At 41.7% G+C, this 23,965-nt stretch overlaps 1 protein-coding gene across 1 annotated transcript in view; it reads left to right on the top strand.

Moving 5' to 3' along the window:
• The first annotated feature begins 2,049 nt into the window (after positions 1-2,049).
• The window catches only part of LOC118363586 (pituitary homeobox 2), a 52,465-nt gene continuing 30,549 nt past the window's right edge, over positions 2,050-23,965 (top strand). The window contains exon 1 of the mRNA XM_035744584.2: positions 2,050-2,305. The gene's annotated coding sequence lies outside the window, so the exon portion shown is untranslated. The remainder of the gene's footprint in view (positions 2,306-23,965) is intronic.

Genomic DNA, 23,965 nt, shown 5'->3' with positions numbered 1-23,965 from the left:
AAGGCTGTTAAATCCTTGCGTCAATCTAACATGTTAAAAAATCCCCATCAAAATCCGTCAGTTTAAGATAGCATGGGCTGTGTCTCAATCCACTGCATCCGCCTATGTCGGCCTTCCGCATCTGCAGTGGAAGGTGGCCGAGCTACAGCAGTGTTTGTCAGAGCATGAGACATCCCGGAAATGGGTCTTCTCACGAACACATCTGCAGAGTCTGAACAGTATTCTCCGTTTTTATCTATGACCCCCCCACAAGCCCCACGGGACTCGTCTGAAGTCGGTACCGCCGATGTGCCAACTTCTGTCTGTAGCGCCCAAACTGTTTTGTCTACAAACTAATATGACCCCCTATGCAAAGGTGATATTCTCACGAACAAGATGGTAATCTCAGTTTTGGTCTACAACCCCCAATAGTTCACAGGACTTGTCTGAAGATGAAAAAAAAAATATGTAGGTATGGATGTTGTTTTGTGCCAACATAAAATGGGGTTAAATATAAGTCCAAAAATCAATATATTTCCTGAGCTTTCTCATATATATTCCCCCACAAGGCATTTTTTTATTTATTATGTCAAATGCAATTAAACATATTTGCAATTGCACCAACATCACACTCGAGCATCCAGCACCATTAAACATGTGCAAGCTACAAGGTCATTAGAATTGTTACTAGCTGTTTCAATTGTAACTAAATCTAAACTAATAATGAGTCACCAAAAAAGTATAATTACAAGAAAAGGTAACTGTGTTGGTACAGGCATAACAGAGACTTATTGTAAAGTGTTACCATTGGGTCAGACACTTTACATTCCATGGGCACTGTCACAGGGTCACTGTATTGTATTGCCTACTTACGAGCTAATATTGTTTTACAATGTCCATTAAATTGGTTATTATGATGTAACTGGTAACTGGCAATAATTCAACGGTAATTATAGGCTTTCTACTGGTAGTTGCTCCAGTAGCCTCTTCTGGCCTATATGTAATGTTGAGTCTGACCATACGTTGTTGTTGATGAAGCCCAGTTTAATATCAATTAAACATTTATTTAATTTACTAAGGAATGTTATTTGTATGAGGTCAGTGATGTTATAGCCTATCCACTTTAGAAGACGTGTTTATATTTTTAAGCTAAGCTGTCTATATTATGATATCATGCTATATAGCAACCCAATATGTAGGGTTGCAGGTAGCCTAGTGGTTAAGAGTGTTTGGCCAGTAACCGAAAGGTTGCTGTTTTGAATCCCTCAACCGACTAGGTGAAACATCTGTCAAAGTATCTTCGAGCAGTTCACTTAACCTTAATTGCTCTGACAAGTCGCCCTGGATGGGAGTATCAACTAAATTACATTTATTTTATACATTTTAGCGAGAAGGTGTGTGTGTGTGTGTGTGTGTGTGTGTGTGTGTGTGTGTGTGTGTGTGTGTGTGTGTGTGTGTGTGTGTGTGTGTGTGTGTGTGTGTGTGTGTGTGTGTGTGTGTGTGTGTGTGTGTGTGTGTGTGTGTGTGTGTGTGTGTGTTATTACAAAGGTCAACCATTTAAGGTAAAAATAAGTACAAATCTACATAAACAATGTTAGGAGAAATATGCGACTTGAATTGAACATACACTTACACACTTCCAACCAAATGTGCATACCTTTTTTCACACTTGTGGATCAAGTTCTGTTTCCTGCATGGGTCTTGATTTATATTGTCTGCTGAGTACAATTTGACACAAAATCAGGACAAGCTGTAAATTGCACAATGACTCTCAACATTGCAACATCGCACACAATAACTAAAGATTGAGAAAGTATGCATAAAAAAAATGTAAGCAAAAGCAGACTTGTGAATTCACTGAAATAAAAGATGATCATGTCACCCGCTCGCTCCTAGAGGCTTAATCATTTTGAGAAAATTACAGGCAAGGGCTGTCTTCAAGAGAGGGTTCTCTTCCAGTCACTGACTAGCCCCCACAGAAGAGCAGAACACGTGCATTCTGAAAAGGGAAGACAGGAAAAAAAAGCAAAAGAGGGGAAAAGTTGTTCAAAACAGTCTGGCAATGAGTTAGGCAGGAGGAAGGAGAGTCTTCAAATCAAATCAGATGCTGATTGGATAGCTATCATAAGTGTAACTTGTGATAGGACACGGGCCTTGTCAGAGATTCTCTCTGGTGAGTATGAAGACCGCTAGGATGAGTAGGAAGATGTAGACAGCAGCGGCAATTAAAATAAAGAAAGTTCAAGTCGTGACCCCGTCCCTGTACAGAAGATCTTCTCTCAACTCCAGTTCTTCTAACCAGAACAACTCATTCAACTCCTCCAAGGTAAAAAAATGATTTCCTATTCCTCTGCATGCAGCAGTTCACTTTGCCATTATCTGTACCCTGGTGTATTTCTTTTTACCGTAGACCAGTGAAGAGTTTTGTACAGCCTAGGCAGAGATTAAGGCAAATTCTGATAAGGACTCAGAGTTGACTCTCAGCATTAAGGGGGATTAATGTTTAGCTCTGTGTGGCAGGGCCCTTCTCAGCAACGGTGTTGACGCAGTGTTGCAGACCCTGCATTAATCCAAAATTAGTATAAAAGATCAGATGTGGCCACCGAGGCGAGCCTTCTCAGAGCTTAAGCCAGTAATCAAAACTCACTTTGGGACAATGAGGCACTGGGAAGGTCAATGGGAGCCCTGTTTTGAAGGATAGAGAGGGGGTATTGAGGAGGAAGAATTGTGCTGGGCTGGGGTGGTGGTGGTAGTGGTAGTGGGGGGGGTGGGAGTATGACAAAGGCCTCTTGAAATAATGGAGGGGTATGTGCCATCCATAGTAGTTTGAATCCTCCTCTGGAGGTGTTGATGAAGGTTCTGGTTACCACAGTGCTGAACAGTGGTTGGAGGTGTCCATTAACCACCGCTGTTTAATGTCACCAATAGAGTCCTGAAGAGGGCATAACAACACCTTTTCCCCCTCAGGAGACTGAAAAGAATTGGCATGGGTCCCCAGATACTCAAAAAGTTCTACAGCTGCACCATCGAGAGCATCCTGACCGGTTGCATCAATGCCTGGTATGGCAACTGCTCGGCATCGGACTGTAAGCCGCTACAGAGGGTAGTGCTTACTGCCCAGTACATCACTGGGGCCAAGCTTCCTGCCATCCAGGACCTATATACTAGGTGGTGTCAGAGGAAAGCCCAGTCAACCAAGTCATAAACCGTTCTTTCTGGTACCGCCTTGGCTAGCGGTACCAGAGCGCCAAGTCTAGGACCAAAATGTACCTTAACAGCTTCTACCCTCAAGCCATAAGACTGCTGAACAATTAATCAAATGGCCACCAGGACTATTTACAATGACACTGGAGATTTACTTACACTGCAGGACCGTCTTTAAATGCTAGCATTTACAGAAAAGTATTGTTGTCAAGTTGGTAACAAGCTGGTATAAAATCAGCAATACACGCTGCCCTGCCAAACTGGTTCTGGCTAGTGAGGCGGAAGTTCTGACACCACTCTATTTAATTGGGACATGAAATGGAGGAAATTTAGACACTTACAGTTGAAGTAGGAAGTTTACATACACTTAGGTTGGAGTCATTCAAACTCATTTTTCAACCACTCCACAAATGTCTTGTTAACAAACTATAGTTTTGGCAGGTCGGTTAGGACATCTACTTTGTGCATGACACAAGTCATTTTTCCAACAATTGTTTACAGACAGATTATTTCACTCATATTCACTGTATCACAATTCCAGTGGGTCAGAAGTTTACATACACTAAGTTGACTGTGCCTTTAAACAGCTTGGAAAATTCCAGAAAATTATGTCATGGCTTTAGAAGCTTCTGATAGGCTAATTTACATCATTTGAATCAATTGGAGGTGTACCTGTGGATGAAGTTCAAGGCCTACCTTCAAACTCAGTGCCTCTTTGCTTGACATCATGGGAAAATCAAAAGAAATCAGCCATGACCTCAGAAAAAATTGTAGACCTCCACAAGTCTGGTTCATCCTTGGGAGCAATTTCCAAATGCCTGAAGGTACCACGTTCATCTGTACACAAGAAATAGTATGCAAGAATAAACACCATGGGAGCACGCAGCCGTTATACCACTCAGAAAGGAGACGCATTCTGTCTCCTAGAGATGAACGTACTTTGGTGCGAAAAGTCAATCAATCCCAGAACAACAGCAAAGGACCTTGTGAGATGCTGGAGGAAACAGGTACAAAAGTAACTATATCCACAGTGAAACGAGTCCTATGTAGACATAACCTGAAAGGCCGCTCAGCAAGAAGAAGCCACTGCTCCAAAACCGACATAAAAAAGAGCCAGACTATGGTTTGCAACTGCATATGGGGACAAAGATCGTACTTTTTGGAGAAATGTCCTCTGGTCTGATTAATCAAAAATAGAACTGTTTGGCCATAATGACCATCGTTATGTTTGGAGGAAAAAGGGGGAGGCTTGCAAGCCGAAAAACACCTTCTCAACCGTGAAGCACAAGGGGGGGCAGCATCATGTTGTGGGGTTGCTTTGCTGCAGGAGGGATTGGTGCACTTCTCAAAATAGATGGCATCATGAGGATGAAAAATTATGTGGAAATATTGAAGCAACATCTCCAGACATCAGTCAGGAAGTTAAATCTTGGTCACAAATGAGTCTTCCAAATGGACAAGCATACTTCCAAAGTTGTGGCAAAGTGGCTTAAGGACATCAAAGTCAAGCTATTGGAGTGGCCATCACAAAGCCCTGACCTCAATCCTATAGAAAATTTGTTGGCAGGACTGAAAAAGTGAGTGCGAGCAAGGAGGCCTACAAACCTGACTCAGTTACACCAGCTCTCTCAGGATGAACGGGACAAAATTCACCCAACTTATTGTGGGAAGCTTGTGGAAGGTTCCCCATGAAGTTAGACCCAAGTTAAACAATTTAAAGGCAATGCTACCAAATACAAAGTGCGTGTATGTAAACTTCTGACCCACTGGGAATGTGATGAAAGAAATAAAAGCTGAAATAAATCATTCTCTCTACTTCAATTCTGACATTTCACATTCTTAAAATAAAGTGTTGGTCATAACTAACCTATGAAAGGGAATTGTTACTCGGATTAAATGTCAGGATTTGTGAAAAACTTAGTTTAAATGTATTTGGCTAAGGTGTATGTAAACTTCCGACTTCAACTGTAAACCACAAGCTGTATGTGATGAGCACTTGCACATTTCTTCAAGAGCAACTGTCCCAAAAAAACAACTTCTCATTTGGAAAACAGCCTTTATGGCATTGATATGAGTCAGAAACATTTATTCTACTGTCAAAATTGACTACAAAGTGTAAATAGGATAATTTTGGTCATAAAGTAATTCTTGTCCAAAACAGAGTTTTGTGAGACCTCACAATGTAAATTAAGGTTGGTTTTATTTCAATCCTGGCGACATCCCCACAGCTGGAAGCACATAAGTAATAATCAATTCGGAGTGCAGCTGCACACGACCCAATCATAAAGTCGATGGTAAATGTGGGTTGACTTTGGATATCCCAACTGGGCTCGTTAGGGAGCTTCAGTAAATTACACAATGTAGCAATTTGTAAAAATTCCAATAGCTCCAAATTTCATTGATTAGAAAACCTAAAACAAATTATAACTATAGAAATTGATAAACAATTTTTTAAAGAATTGAATAAGAAAACTGAAAGGTCTGCAACATGAAAATATTGTCTCATTTACGTTGTGTAATTTATTGGCGGTCCTTAACTAGCCCCAGAGAGAGGATATCCAAAGGAAAACCAAATTTGCCGCGATTGCACACCAGCCGGCTGAAGCTAATTGGCTAAATAATTTGTCTAACTCTTCCCATCTGCGAGCACACACAAGAGACGCCCACATCAAACCACACCCGAAACCAATTCACATTTGAATTTAGTCATGGCCCCTAACAATTTTTTATTAACCAAATCGAAAACAAGGCCAAATCAGCTGTGATGTTAAACATTACAACTACTGTTAATAAATGCCTACTTTTATACGGGCACAATAAGTACACTTACAAATAGTTTCCGAACTACATATATGAACAAGATCCAAAATGATATATTTATAGAGATTTTATAGTGTGGGAGCAAATTACAGTGGCCTTGGAAAAGCTCCTCAATCAGCTCCTTTTGGCTCGTGCCAAGCGGTAGCAGCCTTTTAACTGAGCACTACATTTCCAGAGAGCTTCTCCATGTCCACAGCGTTCAAAAAGTATCCGAACAACAGACCAAATACAAATGACAGAGGACGACATGCACAAAAAAACAACAACACAGCCAGCCAACCATTTATGGCATTTGTACCAAACCATGGCAAAACCCAATCTCTTCAAGTGCCAGCAGGGTACCAGCCTAACCTGAGGCACTCCCACCACCCTAGTGCCCCCCACTCAACCACCCACTGCTCCAGCTAAGATTAGACAAATTAAACACTATTATTCACGTCAGTCCCACAGCTGGCCCTTTAATTGGTTTTATGTTAACTATCATAATGGTTTGCTTTGAAAGCCACTGTCGTCTCCTTAATTTAAAATTTGAGAAGTACTTTTGGCCCAGTCTCTGGGATTTATCTTCTCTCTCACTGCAATTGAAAAATAGTGGGGTTTTTGGGAAGTATATATTTGGTTAAAAGTCAGGCAGAACTGAACAGAACTGAAACCAGCTCAATACTACATTCTGCCATGTCTATCATGTAGTATTTTATCAACTATGAAACACTGTTGAGTGTAGAGAGAAGTCTTTCGATGGCCATCTTCTCTGGGCGGGGTAGTACAGTATGTGTGGATGTTCGTCAAACTTTCCATCTTTCCATGCGTTTGGATGTGGTATTAGTTGGAGTCCTGTGGACTTAGGAAGGCCGGTGATGGATAACCTAGTTTTAAACCCATCATCACCCAGAAGTAGGTACAATGTGTCTGCAGTGCTATGCCCCCCACCCAGGCTGAGTTTGGTCTAGACACGGGCACAGGAATTTACAGTCTGTCAACGTCCTGTTCTCTGCCACATATCTGAAATACGTAATGATATGAAAAGCTTGGAGTGTCACTGTGGAATAATTAAAGACAATTATCAAAATAGACATCCAAAATCTCTTTGGGGCAGCATTCTTAGCCAGCGATATAATAGTTCAGCCATTTACCCATCAGATCATTCAATAGTGATCAAAACTTGAAATGTTTGTTTCTGAATCGTTAGACTATTTTAAACAATGAAAATATGTTCACTATATGTGGATGATGGTCCATAGCTAGAATGACATCTTGATCAGGTCATGGGAGACTTAACCTGCCAAATCCTTATATCATAACTCACAGTATCACTTTATGAGCCATGACAATTAAATTGTGCCAACTATAAAAGCATATTCCACTTGCATCTGCTCAGAACATCATTTTATTTGATGAGTTGCAAGTGTCAGCGTCTAGCAGTAGGGAGCGCGTAACTTTCCTTGAAGGAAAAAAAACAAACATTCACAGCAGGTTGGGATTCTGTGTCTATAAAATAGTGACAGAGCTACTCACGCCTCGGTGAAACGTGATCTCTACCTCTGCAAGCTCCATATTTTAGATCTGAAGCATTAAAAACCCTTTAGTTTGAGTTTCAGATTTACAGTGGGATTACGTGTCCTGTACAAGTGTCCTTAGCTAAAAGCTAACGATTATTTTTTCCCCTTCCACTTGACTCAGCATTCCACGTTAACACTCGGCTTTATTTTTGAAACACTTGGAAATTTGGAGGAGCTCTCTAAAACGTTGGGGATTTAAATTGACAAAGACATGTTTTAATGATTATAAACACGTGGAATGACGATGATTCTCTGCCTGGTTAGTTATCATTGGAACATGAAAGACAAAAGACTGCAGTGTAAAGTCACGTCATAGAGTGTGTCTCTGCGTGTTTTGAGGAGCTGTGGGGTGTTGGTTTTCATCCCACAACACAGCACTGATGTATGCGTGACTCATCTTAGTAAGTGGAGTCAGCACATTAAAAAAGCGTCGCTGGAACCGCACTCTCTTTCACATTCATGTGTTTTACATTTCTACTCTTTCTCTCTGAGAGTATGAAATACCATTTCATACTGCAAGTCATCTCAGGGCTAATTCAATTTAGACCATAGGCTGTCCCTAATTCCTTCTCTATTTGTTTGTTTTTTTTTCATTTCAACTTTGTCTTCTGCATAAAGTGTGAGAAAATGTGGTACATATTCAAATGTTTTCTCTTGGCAACAGTCAAGCATTTTGACACAGCAGTTGTTAAAGGATGTGGAAAGAAGACAAAATATGTTACATTTGTCTATATCGCCCCTAACTGTATTCGGTGGTATCATGCTCCATCCAGAAGACTTTTACTTTTCAGCATCAAAGTAAGCCTTGGCAGGTTTAGCGGTGCACATCTTTCTTTGGTTAGACTGGACAGCTCACTGAATGATGTGATGCGTCAGTGGGCCTTACCACTCGGTCCCTTTAGGCCTACACAATGCGCCCATGCCTTTTTCTCAACTTTTCCCTGTAATTTGGTGGTGGGGGGGTTTGGTGTGGGGTAGATTTCCAGTTGTAATACAGACGGATCAAGGGCCATAATTGCAGTCCTCTGTAAAAATTTGCCATAATAATAAATGAATGAGGGTGTTAATTAATGATGAGGAATCCATTACTCGCTCATATGACCAGGCCAGACTCATATGACTGGGGTCCCCCTACAGCTGAGGGTAAATAATTGCTTATTGATAATGCCTTTTCTGATAGGTATTTCTGTTGTAGTTTGGTTTTATTGCAAAAATCTATGTTTAGGATAATGTCCTAGTGTCAGTAATTTCATCTTCACAGGTGTGCACTCTGTTTATAGTGAAACACCTTAAAACTAAATCACAAAATACAAGTATTTTATATAGAACATTTACATGTATACAAGGGAGAGTGGGCTAAGTTGAGCCAAGGGCTGCGGTCCAAGACAAACCCTATCCACTCAGTCCTCAAATTAACTGATGAGATTCACTTCTGATGACGTATCAAGAAGTCTGATGAGTATATACCTGCAGGGCACGGGAGGAAGGAATGATTTTTAAATGGACCACCCTTGGCCGGAAATGAGTCACTTGTTCATCCCACGATGATTTTGTTTTCAGCCACCGGTAGCTTGTGGGTGCTTTATATGCGCTGCAGTCAATTATGAGTGTATGTCTACTTACAGTTGAAGTCAGAAGATTACATACACTTAGGTTGGAGTCATTAAAACTCGTTTTTCAACCACTCCACAAATGTCTTGTTAACAAACTATAGTTTTGGCAGGTTGGTTAGGACATCTACTTTGTGCATGACACAATACATTTTTCCAACAATTGTTTACAGACAGATTATTTCCCTTACAATTCACTGTATCACAATTCCAGTGGGTCAGACGTTTACATACACTATGTTGACTGTGCCTTTAAACAGTTTGGAAAATTGTTCACGAGTCTGGTTCATCCTAAATTTCCAAATGCCTGAAGGCACCACGTTCATCTGTACAAACAATAGGACACAAGTATAAACACCATAGGACCACAAAGCCGTCATAGCGCTCAGGAATGAGACGCGTTCTGCTCTCCTAGAGATTAACGTACTTTGGTGCAGAAAGTGCAAATCAATCCCAGAACAACAGCAAAGGACCTTGTGCAGATGCTGGAGGAAACAGGTACAAAAGTATCTTTATCCACAGTAAAACGAGTCCTATATTGACATAACCTGAAAGGCCGCTCAGCAAGGAAGAAGCCACAGCTCCAAAACCACCATAAAAGAGCCAGACTCTTTTTGGAGGAATATCCTCTGGTCTGATGAAACAAAAATAGAACTGTTTGGCCATAATGACCATTGCTATGTTTGGAGGAAAACGTGGGACGCTTGCAAGCCGAAGAACACCATCCCATTGTGGGGGTGCTTTGCTGCAGGAGGGACTGGTGCACTTCACAAAATAGATGGCATCATGAGGGAGGAATTACGTGGATATATTGAAGCAACATCTCAAGACATCAGTCAGGAAGTTAAATCTTGGTCGCAAATGGGTCTTCCAAATGGACAATGACCTCAAGCATACTTCCAAAGTTGTGTCAAAATGGCTTAAGGACAACAAAGTCAAGGTATTGGAATGGCCAACACAAAGCACTGATGTCAATCCCATAGAGAATTTGTGGGCAGAACTGAAAAAGCTTGTGCGAGCAAGGAGGCCTACAACCTGACTCAGTTACACCAGCTCTGTCAGGAGGAATGTGCCAAAATTCACCCAACTTATTGTGGGAAGCTTGTGGAAGCCTCCCAAAATGTTTGACCCAAGTTAATCAATTTAAAGGCAATGCTACTAAATACTAATTGAGTGTATGTAAACGTCTGACCCACTGGAATGTGATGAAAGAAATACAAGCTGAATTAAATCATTCTCTCTACTATTATTCTGACATTTCACATACTTAAAATAAAGTGTTGATCCTAACTGACCTAAAACAGGGAATTTGTACTAGGATTAAAATGTCAGGAATTGTGAAAAACTGAGTTTAAATGTATTTGGCTATGGTGTATGTAAACTTCCGACTTCAACTGTATATGAAATATATAATTATTAATATATGTCTCCTGTATTATAGCTAGCAAATTAATTAGCTAACTAACGTTAGCCTGCCTAGCTGGAACTTCTGAAGAAGGAAAATGTTTTATTTCTACAATTTCCAAAATATAACCAAACAATAACATATTTACCTTTTGCGTAGTAGCAAAAAAAAACTTTTTTGCATTCCTTTTTACTTACACTTGTATGTTGATTTCTCCATTGATATTGTTTTTAAGTTTTCGCTAACTTTTCTTAGCGGATGTACAAACGTGGCAAATTGAATTATGGGGAGTGTCAGGCCCCAGAGTGAACATAATTGTACACTCGCAAAGCCAACTAAAAACGAGGGCTGAGGGGCTTAAGTTGCAAACTTCCCTTGCTTGGCTAATCATTTGGACCGCCCTCCAAGATGGCGACGGAGATTCCTCCAAGGGCATAAGGTGAGGGTAAGTGGACAAGGGTGTGTCTTTTAAGAGTTTGGACCGCAACCAAGTGGTTAGTTGAGCCACACCTTGTTTCATAAACAAAATGAATCATGTGACCAAATATTTCGGAAGAGGTAATAATTTCATGGTGTCTGAAGGAAGAAACCACATGGGAAATGTGGCCGGAAAAGCAAGTTAGGTCCAAAACACTATTTTCACACAGTCAAATGAATATAGGCTACATAATGCTTGTAAATAAACATTTTAGCATACACTCTAATCCAGAGCAACTTAAAGTAGTGAGTGGATACAAACATATTTTTTTTCATACTGATCCACCATGGGAATTGATCCCACAATCTTGACATTGCAAGTGCCATGCTTTACCAACTCAGCCACACCGGACCAACCAATACGATTGCTTTATACATCAGCTGGGGTCTCTATAAGCTACAATATTAGGTCCTATATTAGTATGAAAGTGCCTTGGTGTAAGTTGAGCCAATGGCCATTGGGTAAATTGAGACAATGGCCACCATATCCCATACAAATTATGACATTTTGTCCGTTTTATGCATAATATGCATACTGTTTCTCACAAAAAGATGGTCGTGCCATTAGTAGACATTCCAGCAGTACCTGGTAAAAGATTAAACACACAACACAGGATATTTAAGGAAATATATATACATTTGTGAATAACTAGCTAACTAAGATTTACTAATGATTAATAAATGGTTAGCAAACTGTTTGTAAATAAATGATTTATTACAGACCCCTAAATAAAGCGTTACCTATACCACACCCCCATTCCGTGAATTAAGCTTTGACCTACCAGCACCATCACCCATTGTTCAGAACACAATCACCCACTTACCCCAAGGCAGCTCAACTTACCCTGTCCCTATGCTCAATTTACCCCATAGCAAGTTGTGCCAAGAGAGCACTTTTTTTTGTGACAAGCTATGTTTTCAAAACTGTTATGTTTACATGAATTATGAATATTTCCAGGGATACACAACATCCTGAAATATATGTTGATATCTTTGTCAGAAGGAATACTATATTTCCCTTGACGTAGTGACGCAGAAGGTAAAAAACATATCAAGATGCCCCACCCTCCCCTACTGTATATGCTCAAATTTGTTCATGGTGCTGTAGGCCTACTTTTTAAAACAGTTTAAATGATAATGTCCAAGACTCATTCAGTAGGTGACCACTCAACAAAAATAATCAGGTCTCAAATTGAAGAATACGAAGTAGCACTCTACTTTGGAAGGCCTGTCTGCCTGTCGTCCTCTAGAATAGCAGGAGTTTTGTGTCCGTGCTTCTATATTTAAGTGTTGAGGTCATGAATGATCCTCTGTGGGATTACAGTGGCACCCATCATGCTAGTCAACAGTATCAAACAACTTGTATTCTCTGTTGCGGTGAGAGACACTCGCCCACACTGACTGACTGCACGCTGCACTCGCCACCACTGACAGCTAGCGAAAGGTAACCCACCTCCGCTTGTTTCCGATAACTAATCTGATCTAATCTGGTGATTTTGGAGGTTTCAGAGGTACTGTAAAGTAACATGGGACTGAAATGCTGCCAATTTTAAGACAAAGGCCGGGGTTAGCAAACAGGGTCAATGTTACAACAGACGTCGTTTCCAATACCTTATCACTAACTCTGCCATCCGATGTCATATTTGTAATGAGTGAAAATAGTGGCATTAGTGGGACAGGGTTTAGTACCATCAACAAAAAAGGTGCAAGGAAAACGTCAATTTATCAAGTTATGTCAATTGAACGAACGCTTTCCAATATGCGACTGACATGTAAATGTGTATGCCAAGTCTGCTAGTCCCGTGACATAACGACCACTGATAATACCATGTACCAAGCTGTGAAGAATAACAATAAGGTGGCTAGTAGCATTGTACCAAGGTTAAGCATGGAGCTTTGACTGCCCCAGCAGTTTGAAGGGCTAGGGGGGAGTTGCTCTTTAACAGTCCGACACTAAATGTCCCTGCGCTGCATTTGTATCCATTAACACGTCAACCGTGTATGCTCTCAATTTGGGAAGTGTAATGGGAGGCAGATGAGTGTCTGCCATGGCTCCCCTTGCAGTGAAGAGACCCCGGTAGGAGGAGAGATTTGTCCAAGTAAAATCACCCCGACAGGGGGGAAGCTCTTAGGTCAGAAACCCCAAAGTTGAGGCAAGCGGAGCCTGATGGGTTTGTGATGAAAACAGTGTGATATATCATTGCCCTAGTGCCCCTGTACATTAGGGAACCAGACACGCTGGGAGCTCCCTGCTAGCTTTCACTTGATCACGGTTAAGCTGAGCCACGTGGGGTGCGCATGGCATCATTTATTATATAGAGGGAACAATGTTGTGAAATGATCTGCCTTTCAAAATGGTGGGTTTTTCATGTACGTACATCGGCCTATATACAGCAACTGATCACAATGTCAAGGAGAGACATTTCTAAAGTCTAAGAGCTTTCTGTACAGTGTACTTGTTGCTAATGCTACATCTGAGATAACAACTCTATGCTGACAGAAATTGTCTTTCATAGATCATTACCACATTACTGTCCTCCAATATTACTGTGTGTGTATACTTTGGCCATGAGTACAGTCTATTGTGAGTTTGGTAATTATTGTGTGGTTGAAGAAATGTTCACAAATTGTATCTTATAGCTTCCCAATCTGACCTCCCACTGGCCCTAGAAGTAGTCAATGAAGCTAGCTAGTTCCCAGTACTCAGGAAGTCTGGGACGTATTACCATGGGAGCTACTGAGTCTCCCCGAGAAGAATGCCATCGGTTTAAAACAAATGTTATTGTTTTTCACAGGAAACCTATGTGATTACTGTTTTCTCTCTTACACACACACACACTCACGCTGAGCACTGCGCTGTATTTGTGCATGTGGTTCTCATTCAGTCCCCTGGTGAGGGGGAACCAGCACTTTAGAGTTTTCATCTTTATTAAGTCACACCTAGGACAGGTTCAACAAAACACGACACTGTTTCCATAAAGTATTGGACAATCTCGAGAAGGCCATCTGTCTGTTCACTTCAAACAATGGATTGGGTTTCCTTAACATGGCAGTGGTTCAAAAGGGGGAAAAGGCAGGACGAATACATTGAGTGGTCCTTGGGTGCCATCAACGTCTGTGTAATCACGAATTGACAGCAAAAGTGAGGACTCGTGTGGTGAAAATATGGAGTTATTTTTGTCTCTTTATGATTCAAAGCTGCGCCCTGTATTGTAAAGGTGGGCTGTTGAGAATGCACTGCTCTGTGTGTGTGTGTGTGTGTGTGTGTGTGTGTGTGTGTGTGTGTGTGTGTGTGTGTGTGTGTGTGTGTGTGTGTGTGTGTGTGTGTGTGTGTGTGTGTGTGTGTGTGTGTGTGTGTGTGTGTGTGTGTGTGTGTGTGTGTGTGTGTGTGTGTGTGTGTGCTTGTGTTTGCGTGTGCCTGCGTGTGTGTCAGTGTGTTTGATTGTACAAATGATTTCCAAAAATGTATGAGGCCTACTGAATGAATACAACCACATCTTTTTATCTCTCTCTTTCCCTTTCTTTCCCTCTCTCATCCCCTCCCTGGGGATTAATGAAACACATACACAGAGAAAGAGGAAAACAGAGTAAAAAACTAGACTAAAGGCATCTCGTAGGAAAGCTGCGAAACCAAGGTCCCAGTCACCCTGCATGCCAAAGCTTAGAAGTCAGACTGTTTGTTTTGCCTCATGTGTCGACACAGTCTCCTCTGTTCTCCTGATGAGGCTGCTTTCCTCAGCAGCTTTCTACCATACACTGTGTGTGTGTGTGTGTGTGTGTGTGTGTGTGTGTGTGTGTGTGTGTGTGTGTGTGTGTGTGTGTGTGTGTGTGTGTGTGTGTGTGTGTGTGTGTGTGTGTGTGTGTGTGTGTGTGTGTGTGTGTGTGTGTGTGTGTGTGTGTGTGTGTTTTTCTACCACCCGTCTCCCACCGAGCAACCTCGATCTCAAGACACCACAACCAATCAACCTCTTCCATCCAACAATATGTAAATGTTGTGAAAGAGCCAATGAGAGAATTGATCTGGTTTGAACGTGCTCATAATATTTTAATTCCAAAAACATGTTTTTCAGAGGCCTCCCTCCCAGTAATGCTTCTCATGTGAAGCTGTGGCTTTCTCAAGAGGGAATTTGAACGTGCTTGGTGGCAAATATTTTCTTATGTTTTCCTCAGGCTGGCACATGATTTCAAAGGGAAGCATGTCACATAATGGGACCTCATATCTCCTTCCAATTGAAAACACATTGAGGCTCTTGGCTTGAAAATGTCAAACCAACCAACAGGCATACTTTGTGCCAGATTGGAAAAATATTGTATGAGAAGAAGTGATGATAATGTGTACTAAACAATTAGGCAGAGGTGGAAGCCTTAATCGGTTGGAAGGATTTCCTATATAGGGATTTAAGTGTGTGTGGTGTGTGTGGGGGGGGTATGTGCATGTGTGTTTTCGTTTGGCCACCTGTATCGTGTTTAGAGAACGCCATAAAGCACATGACTGTGCCCTATTCTGTGTCCTATTCTGTAACTTGTCTTTCCACTTCCACTGTGTTAAGCCAAAGCACATGGTTAACAAGTCCTCCTGTTTTAATTGCTCCCACCACAAGGCTCAGACACACAACCAATGTCATTGGCAGAACCCCCAACCTTAAAGCTAGGATGTGCCTGTACTGGTGAAAAAGCTTATTTTTTCCCCCTAAATGACACCCTTGTCTGATTTTTAATATTCAGTTCAATATTCAAAGTGCGCCACTCTGCCACATTCTGATTGAATTTTGAAAGTGAATACATCTTCTGACATTTCATTCATGTTTCACCACATTGCTACAATCAGGAGTAATATGTCCTCCACCGCCCTTTGAAGCGGATGCTGTCGATTTTAACAGCTTTTAAATTAAATTAGGATTCTCATGAAGTCACATTTTCACTAGATGACATTTACCGTAGTCCTAAAAAGGCTAGTTGACAAGGTTTTCATTAAATACCAGGCAAGTCGTTTGCTACTTGAAAGGGGGAGAAGTACTACTAAAAGCATTGGAGTTTATTTCTGAAATTAAAACCATTGGAGTCTCTTTAATTGCTTTCCCTGCATGGCCTTTACCCAGCGAACAAGACGTTGCAATCCACATGTCGGCAGCCAACACCTCAATCTAAATGGCCAAGTCATCGCAATACGCTAAACTCAATGCGTTTTGCACTTAAAAAATGTTACCTAAAATGTGTGTGTCAATTGGCTAAGGAACACGTACTGTACATCTTCGTTAAAATCAAACACGACACAATGATATTTAGTCAGCGATTACATTATTAAGTGATCCGGTAAGGATACTTTGAGATCAAATATTCCATTAGTATGTACTAAACCTTGCTTTTATTGCCTTAATGTCATCATTTCAGGTGTTTTTTGATTACAATTGTAAAGTGTAGAATTTGTATGCGAAGTGTTCACTGAGTGCACAAAACATTAGGAACCCCTTCCTAATATTGAATTGCACCCACCTTTGCCCTCAGAACAGCCTCAATTCATCGGGGCATGGAGTCTAGAAGGTGTCGATAGTGTTCCACAGGGATGCTGGCCCATGTTGACTCCAATGCTTCCTACAGATGTGTCAAATTGGCTGGATGTCCTTTGGGTGGTGGACCATTCTTGATACACACAGGAAACTGTTGAGCGTGGAAAAACCCAGCAGCGCTGCAGTTCATGATGCTCATGGCACCTACTACTATACCCCGTTCAAAAGGCACATAAATATTTTGTCCTGCAAATTCACACTCTGAATCCCACACATACCTAATCCATGTCTCAATGGTCTTAAAGCTTAAAAATCCTTCTTTAACCGGTATCCTCCCCTTCATCTACACTGATTGAGGTGTATTTAATAACAATTGAAATCAATAAGGGACCATAACATTCACCTGTCATCACCTGATCAGTCACTCAGCGTATGTATGTGTATGTATCTACATTGTATAAATCAGAGATTAGGTCTGACCTATTAAAATGCCAGTGGAAGGTGGACATGCAGTAGGACAGCAGGACCATGGTGTCATCTCAGACAGCCCTGGTAGTACAGTTCTGTAAGGAATGGTCCTGGTGAGCCTAGGGAAGACAGAGCTGGAAGCAGAGATGGGGCCTTATCTGGGCTTTAATTTCTCTCCCGAGGTGAGCTGTGAGAAGATCAGTGACACTAAACCCGGGAATTACCCTAGATATTGCCCCCCTGTGCTCTGCAAATGAAATCCGGCTGCCGGGTAGGAAGAACATCATGGTTAACACTCCGAAAATCAGTTTTTTGTACTAGACCACAGCTGGCGTGATAGGGAGGGAGACGAAGGGAGGGAGGGAAAAAGAGAGAAGAGAAGGAGGGGAGGTGGGGACTGAAAAGGCAAGCGAGAATGGGAGAGAGTGAGAGCCTGTTGACGGACAGATGGGTCGGCCTCTTGCAGGTCCACACTCTGGAGGAGTTCTTGCAGGAATTGCTTGAGCTTTGAGTGTACCCTTCCTCTTGCGGAGTGAGTTTGTATTGAAAAAAGGCAGTGGTGAAACCAGAACCACGGCCCACCTGTCTAGGCGAGAGGCCGTGGCGTGTGTGTGTGTGCCTGTTACGAAACTCTCTATTCCTAACATGTTTGTATGCGTGTGTATATGTGTGCACAAGTGTGTATGTTGGCGTGTGTGTGTGTGTGTGTGTGTGTGTGTGTGTGTGTGTGTGTGTGTGTGTGTGTTGTGTGGGCACTGTGCTCTTAACCTTCAGAATCCTGAACCCCACCAGCTGTCTGTTCCCTGTGCTGCCCTGTTCGTGTCTAACCAGCCCTCTCCTACATGCTACACACAGACACACACACACACACACAGTTTCACTTACAGACAATACACATACACACACTATCTCTACACACATACACATGCACAAACACCCTGGGGACCTTTATTAATAGGTCCTGATCAAGAGTGAAACGAGCTGTACACTCTTTAGAAGCCCATCACTCCTCTTCTCCAGAAATAGAGGATGCACACCCAGTTAGCCACCAGAGAGGATTTAAAGCTTCTAAAAAAAAAGACGGATGTTTAGCCATTGCCAAATCTTCTTCTACTCTGTTCCATGATGGAAAAGGTGTAAATCTCCAGTCAAGTCCAGAATAGCAGGTAGTTAGTAAGGAGAGCTAAAGATTGACGGGACGGTAAACAGATTCCGCTTGAGATGGAGCTTAACTTTGATCTAATTATATGTTGGCCCCTTGAGCAGCGAGAATAATTATCACTTCCGTATGGTAATTTAGTTAACATATAGGGTTGTGTATGATGAACCTGTAACATTTGTCCGGAGTTCAATGGGACAGAAAAAGAGGTGCTGTGGAAACGTTTTGAAATGTAATGGGAAATCTATGGCGACACGTTTTGAGAAAGGATTCCTCAATTATGAGCCTCAAATGGAATGAATATAAAATATACATACTAAAATCAACTTGTTCTCGAAAATGCTTGTGCACATTATTTTAAGTTTTAAAAAATCATCTTCATGCTTCGGTTTTTGTGCATTCCATATACCAGAATCAAATTCTATGATGAAAAGGTAGGACCCATTTGAAATATAAACACCTAGCTTCAAAATAATGTTGTCTTTAGTATGTCGTTTGTATGGCCATAATATTATAATGATGTTTTATTGTAATTACACCAGACGTAAAGTCAAGTAGTAATCAACCTAAGGGTGGTTTGGAGATGCTTAGTTCCCTGGTCAGTTGGACTTTCCCCAACTTCGGAGTGGAAATTCACAAGTGATATTTTCCAAGTGGTTTGGATGGGGCTTTACCTGGCTTTGGCTGTTCACTTAAGCGTTCAGTACCTTCTGCCTTTTGGCTGCCTGCACATGTCTTGAGGCCATGGCGTAAAGTATCAACCCTTTAGCTGACAAATACTGCAGCTTCCACTTACTAGGCTTCTACATTTTACTCTACCCTTGCTTGAGCAGTCCTATGGATTGCATTAATAAGGGAACTTGAGTACGATTCAACACAGTTGTCGGAACTTGAGCAAACCTCAGTTAAATGACTAAGTACCGTCTACAGCAATCGTTTTTAAGGGAGAGATTCCATTCATTCCAAGAATACTGGCCAATATCGTTTTACTGCATGTTAGTAATGATGACATGATCATTTTTGGGCTTTCATCAACTTCTCTGTCGGTGATGTCTGGTTTCTATCACTTTCACTGTCATGAATCATTACTTTGACCTGACTTCGACTTGCTGAACCCTATTTTAAATCAAGTCTAATTTAGGCACAGTAGACTTTGAAGACTGGCTCAGGGCTTAGTGTAGAAAATAACTTCTTTTGGCAGAGCCATTTCCAGGCCGTCCTCGTACGGAATATGATTCCTGGGTGCATAACTGCAAGCACCAGATTACGATGCCCAGGTGTCATTATTATTTCCATTGCAAGTTTCCTACCGTCCACTAGGGGCAATGCAAGTGCCTATTAATATCTGGTAGGCTCATGGCTTGCTAGGGCATTGTGAATGGGTTAAGAGGAAAGGCTTAAACAGCAAGCTACAGCTATGAGGACCGCGGGTTCAATCCCAGTGTTATGCACTCCTTTAAAATGTTTTATTTTTACTGCTTACCCTATCCTAAACCTTAACCCTTAACCACCCATAATGAATGTCAAAAGTTGAGTTTCTGTTGAACTTTTGCACAGTTCGACTGACAGCTAACATAAACCAAAATAGGCAGTAATCAAAATGGCCACACAGTGCCTAATCTACATACAGCACTACATACGTCCCCACAGTACAGAATGAATGCATCCCCACAGTGCAGAATTAATACGTCCCGACAGTGCATATCTCTGTTGCTGCAGTTATGCACGGGGACAGCCTTTTCTTTGGTGATCGAGCCTTTTCACATATTTATCCAGTTATTGATTATTATTAGACTGGGTTTGTACAGTATAGGTGGAACAGTGGTTGATGAGACAGGAACGGAGAACCAACGATCGCCTGCTCTGTTCCAAACAAAGTGACGGGGCTGCTGTTGGACTGAACCACACTGGATACATTATCTATATCTATTACACAGAGTGATGAAGGACTGCGGAACTTATGCTCAGTCTACGTACAGCATGCCCATGATAATTACAATATCACTAGTCTAATTTCACTTGTTCTTTAAAGATCACTTTAAACAACCAGCATATCACATCTCACACTTCACTCGAAGCAATAGCTTTTCTCGGGTTCCCTAGTAACGGTCTAACCACATCACGTAACTATGACCAGAACCATAAACTTAACAGTCCAGGTATACAGTTCCCCCTAGTCCGCCTCTGTCCACCTCCTTTTTTACAGCTGGCATTTCTGACGTCTCATGTTGCGTTTCCCAAATGCTACAGGCGGAGAGGGCAGACATCGTAAAAAAAAAAAAATAGAAAGCACTTGCCCACCTGTCGTTTCCGTGTAGCGCTAGGACAGCCATTTGGAACCCACCTGTGATTCTTTGGTCTGGGAAGGTGTGGGAGGAGTGGGTTATATGGAAACCCCATCAAGCACATTATGGGCACTATGGATGGAGTACCCCACCACCCCCCTTCCCTCTTCCCTGCCTAAACAGGTGGGGTTCTCCACTGTAGCCTGCATAGATATTGGGTTTCCCCCTTTGATACCGTGTTGCAGAGTAAGTTAATTTCCTCCACCGCCACGCAACCCTTTTGACTGACAAACAAAATGGGAAATGTCAGTATGAGCACATCTCTTTGCAAACGTGTGTCAATTTTACAAGCGGCCATCAACATGTCTGACAACACGTGTCATTTTACCCTTGTTGGGAAACCAGTCAAAATAAGAGCTGAATTGGCCATGGGACCATGTCAAAAAAAATACATTTTGATCACAGTTTAAGTGGAAGTGCCTGTGTACCATAAACAACAGACATTTGTGTACGTCACACTTCTAGAAAATAAGCTTTTGACAAACTTAGACATTGATCGAGAGAGAGAGCGAGAGAGAAAGAGAGGGAGAGAGAGACAGAGAGAGAGAGAGAAAGAGACAGAGCGAGAGAGAAAGAGAGAGGGAGAGAGAGACAGAGAGAGAGAGACAGAGACAGAGACAGAGAGAGAGAGAGAGAGAGAGAGAGAGAGAGAGAGAGAGAGAGAGAGAGAGAGAGAGAGAGAGAGAGAGAGGGAGAGAGAGAGAGAGAGAAAGAGACAGAGCGAGAAAGAAAGAGGGAGAGAGAGACAGAGAGAGAGAGAGAGAGAGAGAGAGCGAGAGAGAAAGAGAGGGAGAGAGAACGCTTCAACATGCTGCCTTGTATCCGCATCACTTTAAGGGATTCTCCGTCACTCAAAGGTGAAACAACAGCCGAGGAAATGTGGAAATACTGACAAATTGTACTGTGTAGCCACGTTAGTAGATCTCAAGAGCTTAAACAACCATGTGAAAGTTGTTCTCGACCACTTCCAAAGTGAAGAAACTGAACACCACATACATGTGATCCCACTCCTCTGCTAGTCTAAGTTGTTCTCTGGTCTGTTTTCTTGACATTGATCGGTTATTGTTGCCCTCAAGAGACACCCGAGACCCTGACCGCTGACCCCTGCGATACCCGTTGTGTGGTGAGTCATCTTCACGTCTGGTCGTTGACACAGTGGCGCGAGGCGAACTTGGACTGCACTTGACTCCCGAGTCCTCCCCTCTATGTTCTAGTCTGGCCGTCCTATATCCAGCGACGTGTCTGACATAGTTCCCAACTAATAGAACAATGCCGGGGATTACGACAGGGAGCTAAATTTAAAGTCAAAAAGCATCCCTATGAAAGTACTACGGTCAGTTCAACCAACCAAAACGATCAGGAACGTGCATGATGTGATCCATCTCACCACATGCATGTTGCTTGTTTTCTTTACAAAGGTAATGCCCCGTCTCGTCTGCAAAGAAGCTATGCCTGAAAGAAATGTATGATGTGTATGTTGGAACAGGGCTGAAATCAGAGACGTTCAACAATTTGTAGCAGAGATAATTCTGGAAAATATTGAAACAAAGGCCTACTTTAATTTACTCTGAAACATATATGGATTGACCGACTAAAAAAAGCCATCACTTTATTTCTCTCGGGGATCTGGTATGTTTCAATGGCCCTGGGACCGTCTCATGACAAGTATAGATAAGGAAATTAAACCTTGTCCGATCAACAAGCAAATAGGAGCCACTTGTGCAACATTGTCTCAGGTATATCAATGGCACATATTTTTTTTTTTTTGTGGAGCTATAGCGACAATTCAAAAGGTCCCCATGAGGTAAATGTGTCACTGTTGGCATTTTTTTTCAGGAGGGAGGGAGGAGGGAGGCTGGCATCTGTTGTGACGAATTACACTTTTGTCTCGTGTGCACTGGGATATTGTGTCATAGGATCTACTGCATAGAGAGAAAAAGCTGTGTAGTGCACTCCGTCCTGATAGTTTGGTCCAATGCTCTTGGTGATTTAACGAGTGAAAAGACTTCCTGGAAGGGCAGAGGTATTTTTGGCTGTGGCGATATTTATAGAGCCGGGGCACACTTTATTTCAGTGAGATTTACTTCGCAGTAGCATCTATAAATTCATCCAGTGTTGAAAGGATGCAAACATACCATGAGAGCATTGAATAGCGAAAGTAGGAAGTTCCTAAAGTTTAACGATCCAAACTAATCGAGTAGTATATTATTATTTTTGTCTTTGACGCACCTCTTTTTCATTGAGTTTTGATCTTTGCTGTCTCTGTGCATCACTGTGGAAGTTGCTACTTATTTCCAACTATTAATTGTGTAAATACAATGTGGTAAAGTTCAACCCTGTCCATGAGCAGCCTTTCTCTTTTAATTACCAAGGTCAGTGAATCACTACACTCCCTGAGCAAACCTCCTCTAGCCCCAGCACTAATTTACTATTGCAGAGGAGGAAAACACCAAGGCACAAGGCAATATGAGAACGGAAAGGGGGAAAGTCCTGCCCCAAATGAGAAATGTGTTTTTGTGTTTGCTTGCCAAACAAAGCACAGGAATTAATGATATGTTGTTTGTTTCTCAATCATATTGATCTTTTTTTTTGTTGTTGCATTTTTTCCTCTCAGAAACCAAATCCTCCCACGCATAGCTTTGCTTTGGAAATGTAATTTTCCGCAAGTTTAAAGATGCCATTCTAACACCAACTAAATTATGCCGGAGAATATTACCTCAAAGACCATATTGATTCCACTTATAAAAATGAAGCATTATGTGGGTGTTGAGTGGAGCAGTCGGAGTGGGTTTGAAAAATAGTATCAGTTTCAGTGGCTCAAAGAGAAACATCTGGGTGTTGGGCCGCTCTCCAAAGAACACAAACCCAGCTGAGAACAAAAGACTCTAGGAAGAGTGCAGACACCCTTCAAAACAAATGGCACCATCTTTGTTACAGTAGCTTCCAGTCTAGACTCCATTTGCACTTCAAGTGTTTTTATTTGATATCTTTTTTTTTTTACTAAGTTGTATTCAGCCACAGATGGTGCTTTTAATGAATAATGAAATTGAAATCTTCATAAGGAATTTCAGCAAGTGCCCCTCCCATGTGTTTTGAGTTTTCGTTTGTGGATGCGTTGGTTGGGTTACGTTGGAGTATTTCTCCTAGTTTGTCCTGACTTAGCTCCAGTGAACTGTAGACTTTGTTGTGTCTAAAGTCCGTGTTGCCAAATCTTTACTATATTTATTAATTTTGTCTCGATGCTCCTCCAGCCAGGTCCATATTGCCAACAGTCATATCCCTCAGTCTCATCATGTCATCTCTGTCTCTCTCTCTGGCCGCAGATGTAAATGGACAGTTAGCCATGAGTAATAATGACAGGAAAATTAGGAGATAAATAAACAGGTTTGTCTATTATTCATTCACAGGTGAATGAACAGACAAGTCTATTTT

Source organism: Oncorhynchus keta, chromosome 30 (assembly GCF_023373465.1).
Source record: "Oncorhynchus keta strain PuntledgeMale-10-30-2019 chromosome 30, Oket_V2, whole genome shotgun sequence".
Lineage (NCBI taxonomy): Eukaryota > Metazoa > Chordata > Actinopteri > Salmoniformes > Salmonidae > Oncorhynchus > Oncorhynchus keta.
Note: the sequence above shows the minus strand (reverse complement) of the source record. Positions and strands in the feature narration are given on the sequence as shown.